Source organism: Muntiacus reevesi, chromosome 9 (genome assembly GCF_963930625.1).
Source record: "Muntiacus reevesi chromosome 9, mMunRee1.1, whole genome shotgun sequence".
Taxonomy (NCBI): domain Eukaryota; kingdom Metazoa; phylum Chordata; class Mammalia; order Artiodactyla; family Cervidae; genus Muntiacus; species Muntiacus reevesi.
Window position 1 is genome coordinate 11011618 of NC_089257.1, and position 13242 is coordinate 11024859.

Here is a 13242-nt window from a genome sequence, read left to right on the forward strand (position 1 = left end):
CAGATCATTTACCTATAATATGAAGTCACAGCTAATGGGAAAATAACAGAAATTGAGTGGAGACTATAATGAATAAGAAACAAATTTTATGAATTAATATTTTTAAATCACAGTCCAATTTTAGTAGGAATTTTCTCAAAGCCACCATACAATCTTTGTTTCTCAGACAATATTCTATAGGGTTAAACATTGGTGTGGCAGTGGTGTAAAAAAGAGAGAGAAATTTGTCCCTTCCTATCAAATGACTGGACTTTGGTCTTAAACATGTAATGAGTCCTGATCCAAAGAATAAAGCCACAACCATGAGATGGGAAGAGCAGGTGGAGAATGCCTTGGCTTGCCCAGTGCTGAAGGCAGCTTCAAGATGGTCTCAACTATTCTCATGTAAAATCCAAGAATCAACATAAAAGGAATAGTGACAACTAGAACAGCAATCACATAAACTAATATCTCAATCATAAAAATGTCCCCACAGGCAAGGTTAAACACTGGATATACATCACAGAAGAAGTGATTCAACTGGTTAGAGCCACAGAGGGTTAGAGAGATCTGGTAAGTAAATCCTATGCATGCAGTGATTCCACTGAGCCAACTGCCAGCAGCCAGCTGGACACACAGCCTACTGTTCACGAGGAGAGAATGCAGCAGTGGGTTACAAATGACGACATACCTGTCACAAGTCATGGAAGTCAGAAGAAGGCACTCAGTGACCCCAAACACCAGAAGGAAATACATCTGAGAAGCACAGGCTAGAAAGGATATATTTCTAGATTCTCTACTGAGATCTGTTAATAACCTGGGGACAGTGACTGATACATAGCATATTTCTAAGGAAGAAAAATTCCCTAGGAAAAAAATACACGGGAGTCTGGAGGGAAGGATCCATCTTGGTTATTATAATAATGAGACTATTTCCCATCAGAATAATCCTATACATGATTGAAAGCATCCCAAAAAGAAATCCTTGAAGGTCAGAAAGATCAGAGAAGCCAAGCAAGATGAACTCCACCAATGTAGTCTGCTTCCACTCTGGTGGATTTTATCCTCTGGATTCCATCTGTGAATAAAAGACACAATCAAAAATTGGGCCAAAGAACTAAACAGACATTTCTCCAAAGAAGACATACAGATGGGTAACAAACACATGAAAAGATGCTCAACATCACTCATTATCAGAGAAGTGCAAATCAAAACCACAATGAGGTACCATCACACACCAGTCAGAATGGCTGCTATCCAAAAGGCTACAAGAAATAAATGCTGGAGAGGGTGAGGAGAAAAGGGAACCCTCTTACACTGTTGGTGGGAATGCAAACTAGTACAGCCACTATGGAGAGCAGTGTGGAGATTCCTTAAAAAACTGGAAATAGAACTGCCATATGACCCAGCAATCCCACTTCTGGGCATACACACTGAGGAATCCAGATCTGAAAGAGACACGCGCACCCCAATGTTCACCGCAGCACTGTTTATAATAGCCAGGACATGGAAGCAACCTAGATGCCCATCAGCAGACCAATGGATGAGGAAGCAGTGGTACATATACACCATGCAATATGACTCAGCCATTAAAAAGAAATAATTTGAATCAGTTCTAATAAGGTGAATGAAACTGGAGCCCATTATATGGAGTGAAGTAAGCCAGAAAGTGAAACACCAATACAGTATACTCATGCATATATATGGAATTTAAAAAGATGGTAATGATAACCCTGTCTGCAAGACAGCAAAAGAGACACAGATGTATTGAACAGTCTTTTGGACTCTGTGGGAGAGGGCGAGGGCAGGATGATATGGGAGAATGGCATTGAAACATGTAAATTATCACATGTGAAACGAATCGCCAGTCCAGGTTCGATGAATGATACAGGGTGCTCGGGGCTGGTGCACTGGGATGACCCAGAGGGATGGGATGGGGAGGGCGGTGGGAGGGGGGTTCAGGATGGGGAACACGTGTACACCCATGGAGGATTCAAGTCAATGCATGGCAAAACCAATACAATGTTGTGCAGTAAAATAAATAAATGTTTAAAGTCACTCAGATGCACCCTGTCCAGCAGCAAAACCAGACAAAATAATTCAATGATTTCAAATCAATTCACATGATAGCTACCCATTTTTTTTTGTTGTATTTTTGTTAATACATCAAATCCAGCATCCTAAAATACCACAATGTAAAAATAAAAAATAATCTTAGACTCTTTCTTTTGGCTCACATAAGGATTATGGGTTTGTGAGTAACAGTAAAACAGACAAAAACAACAACAAAAAATATGTTGTGTGGCCTATTTTCAGGATAAGAGTTGCTCTAGGTAACAGAGGGCCCTATCTTCTGAAAAATGCTTCTACTTATATTTTACATGTTAGACCTTGAAAGGTAATTAGATAATTCTGAAGTCTTTAGCAGTAATTAAATAAGAAAAAGAGAAAAAATGGGTAAAGAAATTTGATCATAACAGCCACAGATCTGACAACAGACAAATGCAAAGTCAGCTTTTGCATATGTTTCTACCTCCAGATATATATATGAGTATGCATGTATACTTATGAAACTACATAGATATTGTGAATATGCAAAATGCATTATAGACATGTGAAGGTCATGTAGTATCTATTTAAAATACCTATGTCTGGATAATTACCAGAAAGCAAGTGCGAAATGCAGCATCTCACTCACAGTCATAAAAACGAGAGTCTGATTTCTTGTGGTTACAGCCTGCATATTTCAAGTTCAGGAGGTTTATCTCATTAATGAATTTGACTGAAAGGAAGTTTTTTATTCTTTTTTTCATTCTTTAATTATAAAGAATACACTGCTATAAAATAAGCTGGTGAAAATACTTGCTGCTTACCTTTTTTTTTTTTTAATGTTGTGAAGAAGTCACTATGCCTTTCTCTTTTATAATGAACATTGCCTTATATAATATACATGTCTGATTTGAATTATTCAAGAAACTAATTCAATCCTTACTATTTTCCCTTGAAGCTCATACCTTAAATCAATTAGTGCACTTAAATAGAAATGATCTGTTTTTACCATGGAGACATCTCTTCATGACAAACTCCATTTTTAACCACAATAAGCTGTTTACTGAGACAACTTAAGAAATAAACACAGCCTCCTCCAAGTCAATTAGTGCTGCAACAGTTTCTCTCTCTATGGAATATGGTCTGGGGAGCACTAGCTACCTACCCACGTCCCCTTATGTGTCTCCAAGTACTCTACGTCTTTGGAGAGTAGGGTAATTGTCTTCCTAGGAAAGCTGTTTAAGATACTCGCAGTCTTAACTTGGGCAGTATCTATTTATGCAATCAGTGCATCCAAAATTTAAAAGTATTAAAATACGATTCTTTAACCACACAGAATGGAATTTGGAAACTATCTAGAATTCACCCATCATCTAGTCTGTTATGAGTTAAGGTCCTCTCTTCACACCATATATAGAATTTATCTTTAGTTGAAAGTTACATACATATGAGAGATTGTAGTGTTACTTTTTTGCACTATGAATCTTTGCTAAACTATGAAAAATAATTCATGCATTCAGCCTTTATTTATTGAATCATTCAGTAAAACCTAATCATCTCAGTTAGATTAACTGTAACTCAATGATGGACCATAGCCTTGTTTAACTCAATGAAGCTATGAGCTATGTGTTGTACGGCCATTCAAGATGGACAGACCATGGTGGAGAGTTCTGACAAAATGTGGTCCACTGGAGAAGGGAATGGCAAACCACTTTAGCATTCTTGTCTGGAAAACCCAATGAACAGTAAGAATAGGCAAAAAGAGAGGACACTGAAAGATGAACTCCCCAGAATGGTAGGTGCTCAATATGTTACTGGAGATTAGTGGAGAAACGACTCCAGAAAGAATGAAGAGACAGAGCCACAGCAAACACAACACCCAGCTGTGGGTGTGACTGGTGATAGAAGCAAGGTTCAATGCTAGAAAGAGCCATATGGCATAGGAACCTGAAATGTTAAGTCCATGAATCAAGGCAGATTGGAGGTGGTCAAACAGGAGATGATATTAAGAATCAGCAAAATAAAATGGACTAAATGGGTGAATTTAACTCAGATGACCATTATATCTACTACTGTGGGCAAGAATCCCTTAGAAGATGGAGTAGCCATCATAGTCAGCAAAAGAGTCTGAAATGCAGTACTTGGATGCAGTCTCAAAAATGACAGAAAGATCTCTGTTCGTTTCCAAGCAAGCCATTCAATATCACAGTTATCCAAGTCTATGCCCCGACCAGTAATTCTGAAGAAGCTTTAGTTGAACAGTTCTATGAAGACCTACAAGATCTTCTAGAACTAATACCAAAAAAGATACCATTTTCATTATAAGGGACTGGAATGCAAAAGTAGGAAGTCAAGAAACACCTGGAGTAACAGGCAAATTACTGAAAGAAGCAGGGCAAAGCTTAATACAGTTTTGTCAAGAGAATGCACTGGTCATAGCAAGCATCCTCTTCCAACAATACAAGAGAAGACTCTACACATGGACATCACCAGATGGTCAACACCAAAATCAAATTGATTTTATTCTTTGCAGCCAAAGATTGAGAAGCTATATACAGTCAGCAAAAACAAGACCAGGAGGTGACTGTGACTCAGATCATGAACTCCTTATTGCCAAATTCAGACTTAAACTGCAGATAGTGGGGAAAACCACTAGACCATGCAGGTATGACCTAAATCAAATCCCTTATGATTATACAGTGAAACTGAGAAATAGACTTAAGGGACTAGATCTGGTAGAGTATCTGAGGAACTATGGACAGAGGCTCGTGACATTGTACAGGAGACAGGGATCAAGACCAACCCCAGGAAAAAGAAATGCAAAAAAGCAAAGTGGCTGTCAGAGGAAGCCTTACAAATAGCTGTGAAAAGAAGAGAAACCAAAAGCAAAATAGAAAAGGAAAGATATACCCATTTGAATGCAGAGTTCCAAACAGCAGGAAGGAGAGATAAGAAAGCCTTCCTCAGAGATCAATGCAAAGAAATAGAGGAAAACAATAGAATGGGAAAGACTAGAGATCTCTTCAAGAAAATTAGAGATACCAAGGGAACATTTCATGCAAAGATGGGCTCAATATAGGACAGAAATGTTATGGACCTAACAGAAGCAGAAGAGATTTAAAAGAGGTGGCAAGAATACACAGAAGAACTATACAAAAAAGATATTCATGGCCCAGATAATCACAATATTGTGATCACTCACCTAGAGCCAGACATCCTGAAATATGAAGTCAAGTGGGCCTTAGGAAGTATCACTACAAACAAAGCTAGTGGAGGTGATGGCATTCCAGTTGAGATCTTTCAAATCCTGAAAGATGATGCTGTGAAAGTTCTGCACTCAACATGTCAGCAAATGTGGAAAACTCAGCAGTGGCCACAGGACTGGAACAGGTCAGTTTTCATTCCAATCCCAAAGAAAGGTAATGCCAAAGAACGCTCAAACTACCGCACAATTGCACACATTTCAAACGCCAGTAAAGTAATTCTCAAAATTCTCCAAGTAAGGCTTCAATAATATGTGATCCATGAACTTCCAGATGTTCAAGCTGGATTTAGAAAAGGCAGAGGAACCAGAGATCAAATTGCCAACATCTGCTGGATCATCAAAAAAGCAAGAGAGTTCCAGAAAAACATCTATTTCTGCTTTATTGACTATGCCAAACTTTTGACTGTGTGGATCACAATAAAGTCTGGAAAATTCTGATAGAGATGCGAATACCAGAACACCTGACCTGCCTCTTGAGAAATCTGGTCAGGTCAGGAGGCAACAGTTAGAACTGGATATGAAACAGTCGACTAATTCCAAATTGGAAAAGGAGTACATCAAGGCTGTAAATAGTCACCCTGCTTATTTAACTTATATGCAGAGTACATCATAGGAAACGCTAGGCTGGATGAAGCACAAGCCGGAATCAAGATTGCTGGGAGAAATATCAATAACCTCAGATATGCAGATGACACCATCCTTATGGCAGATAGTGAAGAAGAACTAAAAAATCTCTTGATGAAAGTGAAAGAAAAGAGTGAAAAAGTTGGCTTAAAGCTCAACATTCAGAAAACTAAGATCATGGTATCTGGTCCCATCACTTCATGACAAATAGATTGGCAAATAGGAGAAACAGTCACTGACTTTATTTTTCTGGGCTTGAAAATCACTGCAGATGGTGATTGCAACCATGAAATTAAAAGAGGTTTACTCCTTGGAAGGAAAGTTATGACCAACCTAGACAGCATATTAAAAAGCAGAGACATTACTTTGTCAACAAAGTTATCTAGTCAAGGCTATGGTTTTTCCAGTGGTTATGTATGGATGTGAGAGTTGGACTATAAAGAAAGCTGAGCTCAGAATAATTGATGCTTTTGAACTGTGGTGTTGGAGAAGACTCTTGAGAGTCCCTTGGACTACAGGGAGATCACACCAGTCCATTCTAAAGGAGATCAGCTCTGGTTGTTCTTTGGAAGGACTGATGTTGAAGCTGAAGCTCCATTATTTTGGCCACCTGATGGGAAGACTCATTTGAAAAGACCCTGATGCTGGGAAAGATTGAGGGCAGGAGGAGAAGGGGACAAGAGAGGATGAGATTGTTGGATGGCATCACCGACTTAATGGACATGAGTTTGGGTAAACTCTGGGAGTTGATGATGGACAGGGAGGCCTGGCATGCTGCAGTCCATAGGATCGCAAGGAGTCAGACATGATTAAGTGACTGAACTGAACTAAGTCATATATAATGTGTACTCTTCCATTGCTAGTAGTGAGGAAAATGTCTGAGAGATGTTATGACAGAGCAACACAATACACTTTAGTGCACCAAAGTTGGAAGCAGACAGTTGTGGTTGCAATAACCCATGTGGGAAACTAGGGTTGGTATGGTATGTATATTGTGAGAAATGGCCACAGCATCTACATACAGTTTCTTTCCAAACTTGTTCCTCTGTTTTCATTCTCAATTTTATCATACATAAAATCAACCACCAGAGAAAATATGATGTATTTATATTTCTTCATCTATTTAACCTACATTAGTCAGTCATCAAATTATGCTTACTGTTTCTTCTAAAGATTAATTAATTTCACTCATTTCCTTCTATTTTTATGGGAATTTGAAAAATTTATATTTTTGTATACTTTTTATATTGAAATATGCTTTATTCAACTTTATTTTTCATACTTAATTTTCATCAATCTCTTCTCTTTCTAAGATAGTATTTTTTCTATGAGGTAGATAAAATCATGTCATTTCTCTCCTTGATTCCCTTCACTATCTCTTCTTGGTTCTCATGATTGTATCATACACCATGAAAGAGACTGAAAGACCACTAACAATGCAGTTCTCCTTCATTTATCTTTTTCCACAGAAACCCAAATGCTTTTCCAGTTTCTCGTTCCACTTGCTTGACTCAGTGCTTGGCAATGAAATAGGAAAGAACACATTCAGAATGATCCCAGAAGCTATGGAACTGACCAGTATCAGAGCCACCTGACCCTGAATGATTGTTAAGAGTGGAGCTGTACACTGGAGAAGACACGAGTCTGAGGAAACCCCGGGAGATAGTGAAGGACAGGGAGGCGAGGTGTGCTGCAGGCCATGGGGTCACAAAGACTTGGACACGAGTGAGCGACTGAACAGCAGCGTCACAGGGAGCTTCCCCTAAACCTGGGATGTTGTCTTAGAATCCCTTCTTTAGAGCCCTCAGGTCCTAGAATTATAGGAGTTTCCTATCTTTGTCATAGTTCAACCAATTAGTGCAGAGGCATTGTTTTTGTTCTCCTCTCCCTCTGCATAAATGATCCAAGAACATCCTTCACCCTTGCCCCCTCCTTCCACATGGTCATAATATACCACATAACTGCACTCACCTGGCTCCAAGTCACTGGTTCCACAGTGCCTGTTACACCAAACAGCTGAACTAGGCCATTTCCTGCAACTGTTTGAATAAGAACCTAGAGAAAATCTTTCTGTCTTTGCCTCTGTAGTTGTAATTTTTTACACTTGGGAATTTTATTCCATTTCCCCCTCCATACTGAATGGACATAACTTGAGCTCTGATATCAGGGACATGAAGTAGAATCATGCATATGTGTAACAGATCTATGTATTTTAATCTCTCCTGTTTTCCTTTACCAGTGAGTTAATGATTGACACACACAACACAACCACAGTTAATAAATTATATTTAAAAATTTTATTTTTCACACTGCAAGGTTTAAGTGATGAGACAATTTCAGGAGATTGAATGTTTTGAACCCAATTTATTAGTTCAGAATTTTTGCTATGATCATCATCAGGTTGATCTGGTTTTTTTTTTATTATTATTATTATTTTAATATTATTTTATTACTTGGAGGCCAATCACTTCACAACATTTCAGTGGGTTTTGTCATACATTGACATGAATCAGCCATAGAGTTACACGTATTCCCCATCCCGATCCCCCCTCCCACCTCCCTCTCCACCCGACTCCTCAGGGTCCTCCCAGTGCACCAGGCCCGAGCACTTGTCTCATGCATCTCACCTGGGCTGGTGGTCTTTTTCACCATAGATAATATACATGCTGTTCTTTCAAAACATCCCACCCCCCTCACATTCTCCCACAGAGTTCAAAAGTCTGTTCTGTACTTCTGTGTCTCTTTTTCTGTTTTCCATATAGGGTTATCATTACCATCTTTCTAAATTCCATATATATGTGCTAGTATACTGTAATGGTCTTTATCTTTCTGGCTTACTTCACTCTGTATAATGGGCTCCAGTTTCATCCATCTCATTAGAACTGATTCAAATGAATTCTTTTTAACGGCTGAGTAATATTCCATGGTGTATATGTACCACAGCTTCCTTATCCATTCATCTGCTGATGGGCATCTAGGTTGCTTCCATGTCCTGGCTATTATAAACAGTGCTGCGATGAACATTGGGGTGCACGTGTCTCTTTCAGATCTGGTTTCCTCGGTGTGTATGCCCAGAAGTGGTATTGGTGGGTCATATGGCAGTTCTATTTCCAGTTTTTTAAGAAATCTCCACACTGTTTTCCATAGTGGCTGTACTAGTTTGCATTCCCACCAACAGTGTAAGAGGGTTCCTTTTTCTTCACACCCTCTCCAGCATTTATTGCTTGTAGGCTTTTGGATAGCAGCCATCCTGACTGGCCTGTAATGGTACCTCATTGTGGTTTTGATTTGCATTTCTCTGATAATGAGTGATGTTGAGCATCTTTTCATGTGTTTGTTAGCCATCTGTATGTCTTCTTTGGAGAAATGTCTGTTTAGTTCTTTGGCCCATTTTTTTATTGGGTCGTTTATTTTTCTGGAATTGAGCTTCAGGAGTTGCTTGTATATTTTTGAGATTAATCCTTTGTCTGTTTCCTCTTTTGTTATTATTTTCTCCAAATCTGAGGGCTGTCTTTTCACCTTACTTATAGTTTCCTTTGTTGTGCAAAAGCTTTTAATTTTCATTAGGTCCCATTTGTTTACTTTTGCTTTTATTTCCAATATTCTGGGAGGTGGGTCATAGAAGATCTTGCTGTGATTTATGTCGGAGAGTGTTTTGCCTATGTTCTCCTCTAGGAGTTTTATAGTTTCTGGTCTTACATTTAGATCTTTAATCCATTTTGAGTTTATTTTTTGTGTACGGTGTTAGGAAGTGTTCTAGTTTCATTCTTTTACAAGTGGTTGACCAGTTTTCCCAGCACCACTTGTAAAAGAGATTGTCTTTTTTCCATTGTATATCCTTGCCTCCTTTGTCAAAGATAAGGTGTCCATAGGTTCGTGGATTTATCTCTGGGCTTTCTATTCTGTTCCATTGATCTATATTTCTGTCTTTGTGCCAGTACCATACTGTCTTGATGACTGTGGCTTTGTAGTAGAGTCTGAAGTCAGGTAGGTTGATTCCTCCAGTTCCATTCTTCTTTCTCAAGATTACTTTGGCTATTCGAGGTTTTTTGTATTTCCATATAAATTGTGAAATTATTTGCTCTAGTTCTGTGAAAAATACCGTTGGTAGCTTGATAGGGATTGCATTGAATCTATAGATTGCTTTGGGTAGAATAGCCAGACAAGGATGCCCACTCTCACCACTACTATTCAACATAGTGTTGGAAGTTTTGGCCACAGCAATCAGAGCAGTAAAAGAAGTAAAAGGAATCCAGATAGGAAAAGAAGAAGTGAAACTCTCGCTGTTAGCAGATGACATGATCCTCTATATAGAAAACCCTAAAGACTCTTTCAGAAAATTACTGGTGCTAATTAATGAATATAGTAAAGTTGCAGGATATAAAATTAACACACAGAAATCCCTTGCATTCCTATACACTAAATATGAAAAAACAGAAAGAGTAATTAAGGAAACAATACCATTCACCATTGCAACAAAAAGAATAAAATACTTAGGAGTTTATCTACCTAAAGAAACAAAAGACCTATACATAGAAAACTATAAAACACTGATGAAAGAAATCAAAGAGGACACAAACAGTTGGAGAAACATACCGTGTTCATGGATTGGAAGAATCAATATTGTCAAAATGGCTATTCTACACAGGTTGATCTCTTGTTTGCAAAACTTTGAAATCCCATGGCCAATAATTACTACCTTTTTTTTAGTAACAAATCTGAGGAGAATAATATTTATTCTATAACTAAAATATTCCAGGGACTATTTTGAGACTTAAGGGTGGTGTCTGGGTACATGCAATGTTTCCATTTTAGGACTAATATTACAGCATTTAAAGAGAATCTCAGCATTTTCCCACCAAAGATATAAGTTGTATCCCGCATTAGCAAAAAATGACCAAATTTCTGTATTCTGGTTCTGGTTCTGGCCACAGTTCTATTTATCATATATTCCACATAGTTTTAATAAAATTATTTGCCTTAAGATTGTTGCTATAAAGTTATATAATGTCCAATAAAGCTATATCTTTGCAATAAAACTACATATTTTCATTATCGTTATGTGTACATTAATATCTAGATTGAATATTCTCATATCAATTCAATTAATTCATATTAGAATATTTTCTGCACACCTAACTATTTACATTTTACCTTTTTGACATCGTATTTTTTCATCTCTGTCCATTGAAATGTGATTATGAATTAATACAGTGTTTAATTTAACTTGAGCAGTATGAAGTGAAATAAGATTATTTCTTCACTTAATCTCAGTACTAACTTTTACCTAATTATTGTGTACAAAATGTATAATTTTCAGCTTTCAGTAGACCCATGAAAATTCTGTTATGAAATTTCTGTTTAACAAATTAAATTTTAAAAAAATCATCATTATATATTAATATCAAACACTTTCTGCACTTTTTTTTTGCCTAAATTCAGGGCTCTGTTTCTTAGTAATATCCCCCTTTTTAGTTATTTATTTGGATCCATGTGGTTACTGAATACGGATTATGTCATTCCTTCCAAATTGTTTACTTACTTTTTCCATCTTTTCCAAACTGTGACATTCGCAGGTATTATAAGCCTGATTTATCTGACCTAAACACTAATGTAGAGCAAAACAAAGCCAAAGGTGTAGGTTTCAAACTTCACTACTTTCAGTGAATAAATTATTCATAAACAGTTAAATAGGGCAAAACATGTATTGATAACTATATTTGGAAAAGGTGGTAACATTAAACTTTCAAATGAGATAAAGGTCTTGGAAAATCAGACAAAGAGGAAGTAGTGTGGAGTAGAGCAAACAGGCTCACACAGGCATAAAGGCAGTGGTGGCGGTTTAGTCACTCAGTCGTGTCCGGCTCTTGTGACCCCACGGACTGTAGCCCCCCAGGCTCCTCTGTCCATGGGGTTCTCCAGGCAAGAACACTGGGGTGGGTTGCCTTTCCCTTCTCCAGCGGATCTGCCAGACCCAGGGACTGAACCCAGGTCTCCTGCATCGCAGGCAGATTCTTTACCAACTGAGCTATGAGGGAAGCCCTAATAAGAAAGAACATACAATAATTTTAAAAACACATTTTACAAAATTTGCAGGTTAAAAATTAGTCTAAATGTATATAAGGAGCCGCTGCTGCTGCTGCTAAGTCACTTCAGTCATGTCTGACTCTGTGCGACCCCATAGACAGCAGCCCACCAGGCTCCCCCGTCCCTGGGATTCTCCAGGCAAGAACTCTGGAGTGGGTTGCCATGTCCTTCTCCAATGCATGCATTCATGCTAAGTCGCTTCAGTCGTGTCCGACTCTGACCCTGTGGACAGCATCCCAGCAGGTTCCTCTGTCCATGGAATTCTCTAGGCAAGAATACTGGAGTGGGTTGCCATTTCCTTCTCCAGATATAAGGAGCATATCCATTAATTAAAAAAAAAAAAAAAAAAAACCTCCCAAAGTTTTAAATATTTGCAAGCTTAATTAGACAAGATTAATTAAATGTAGAAGGTTGAGTAGGAGAACAGTGACATGATCTAAAGGCAATATGTCAAAACACCCAAATCTCAGAATAACTCTATTTCATCCTGAACACAATGTTTCTATTCCTAAGTTTTACTAGAAAGTAAATCATTTAGTGGAAGGAGAAGAATATTAGTATTTATCAGTGAACTATCTTGATCCCAGAAATACCTACGACAGAGAAAGTAGAAAGAGACCAAGCAAAGAGCAGCTGGCTGGTGCAGCGGAATGCAGGTGAGTCAGTTAGTGAAGGACTGAATCTTTGCTGAGACCAGCCTGATGAGCTTGTTGCAGGGCTTCCAGGAACAGAGAAAAAATATGGACCGAGAGCACAGCCCAGGGGTGCAGAGACAAGACGAATTACCCCGTGGATGTTCTTCAGACCACAGAGGGCCATGGGCGCTTGACCTGAATGACCTTTTGTGACAGATCATGATCTGTTCTGCCACACCCCAGATGACTTGAGCATCGCAGCCTCTATCAGACACAACTTTGGCAGAAAGAGCAAAGGAAGGCCATGGAGAATTTCCTTCAAAAATTATATGTGAGTTGATCTTTTTAGCAAACCCTGAACCCCACTAACTTTACTCCAGAGTTCTAATAAGCCAATTCCCATTCCACCTTCATATTATTGCTTAGCTTTAGTATTATGATTAATTTTGATTACTTATTGATAATTGATTGATTTCCATAATATGTATGTTACATCCATTCAATGTCAACATCTATCAGTAGAACTAATTAAATTCTGGAGTACCTAGCTAAATGTGTGTGAGGTAGCTTTGAGTGTATAAATCACGTGGAAGACAGAAAGTG

At 38.3% G+C, this 13242-nt stretch overlaps 1 pseudogene; it reads right to left on the reverse strand.

Annotated features, from left to right (window-relative positions):
- Positions 1-4: 4 nt before the first annotated feature.
- Positions 5-12823, reverse strand: LOC136175585 (olfactory receptor 10AG1-like; annotated as a pseudogene).
- Between the last annotated feature and the right edge of the window lie 419 nt (positions 12824-13242).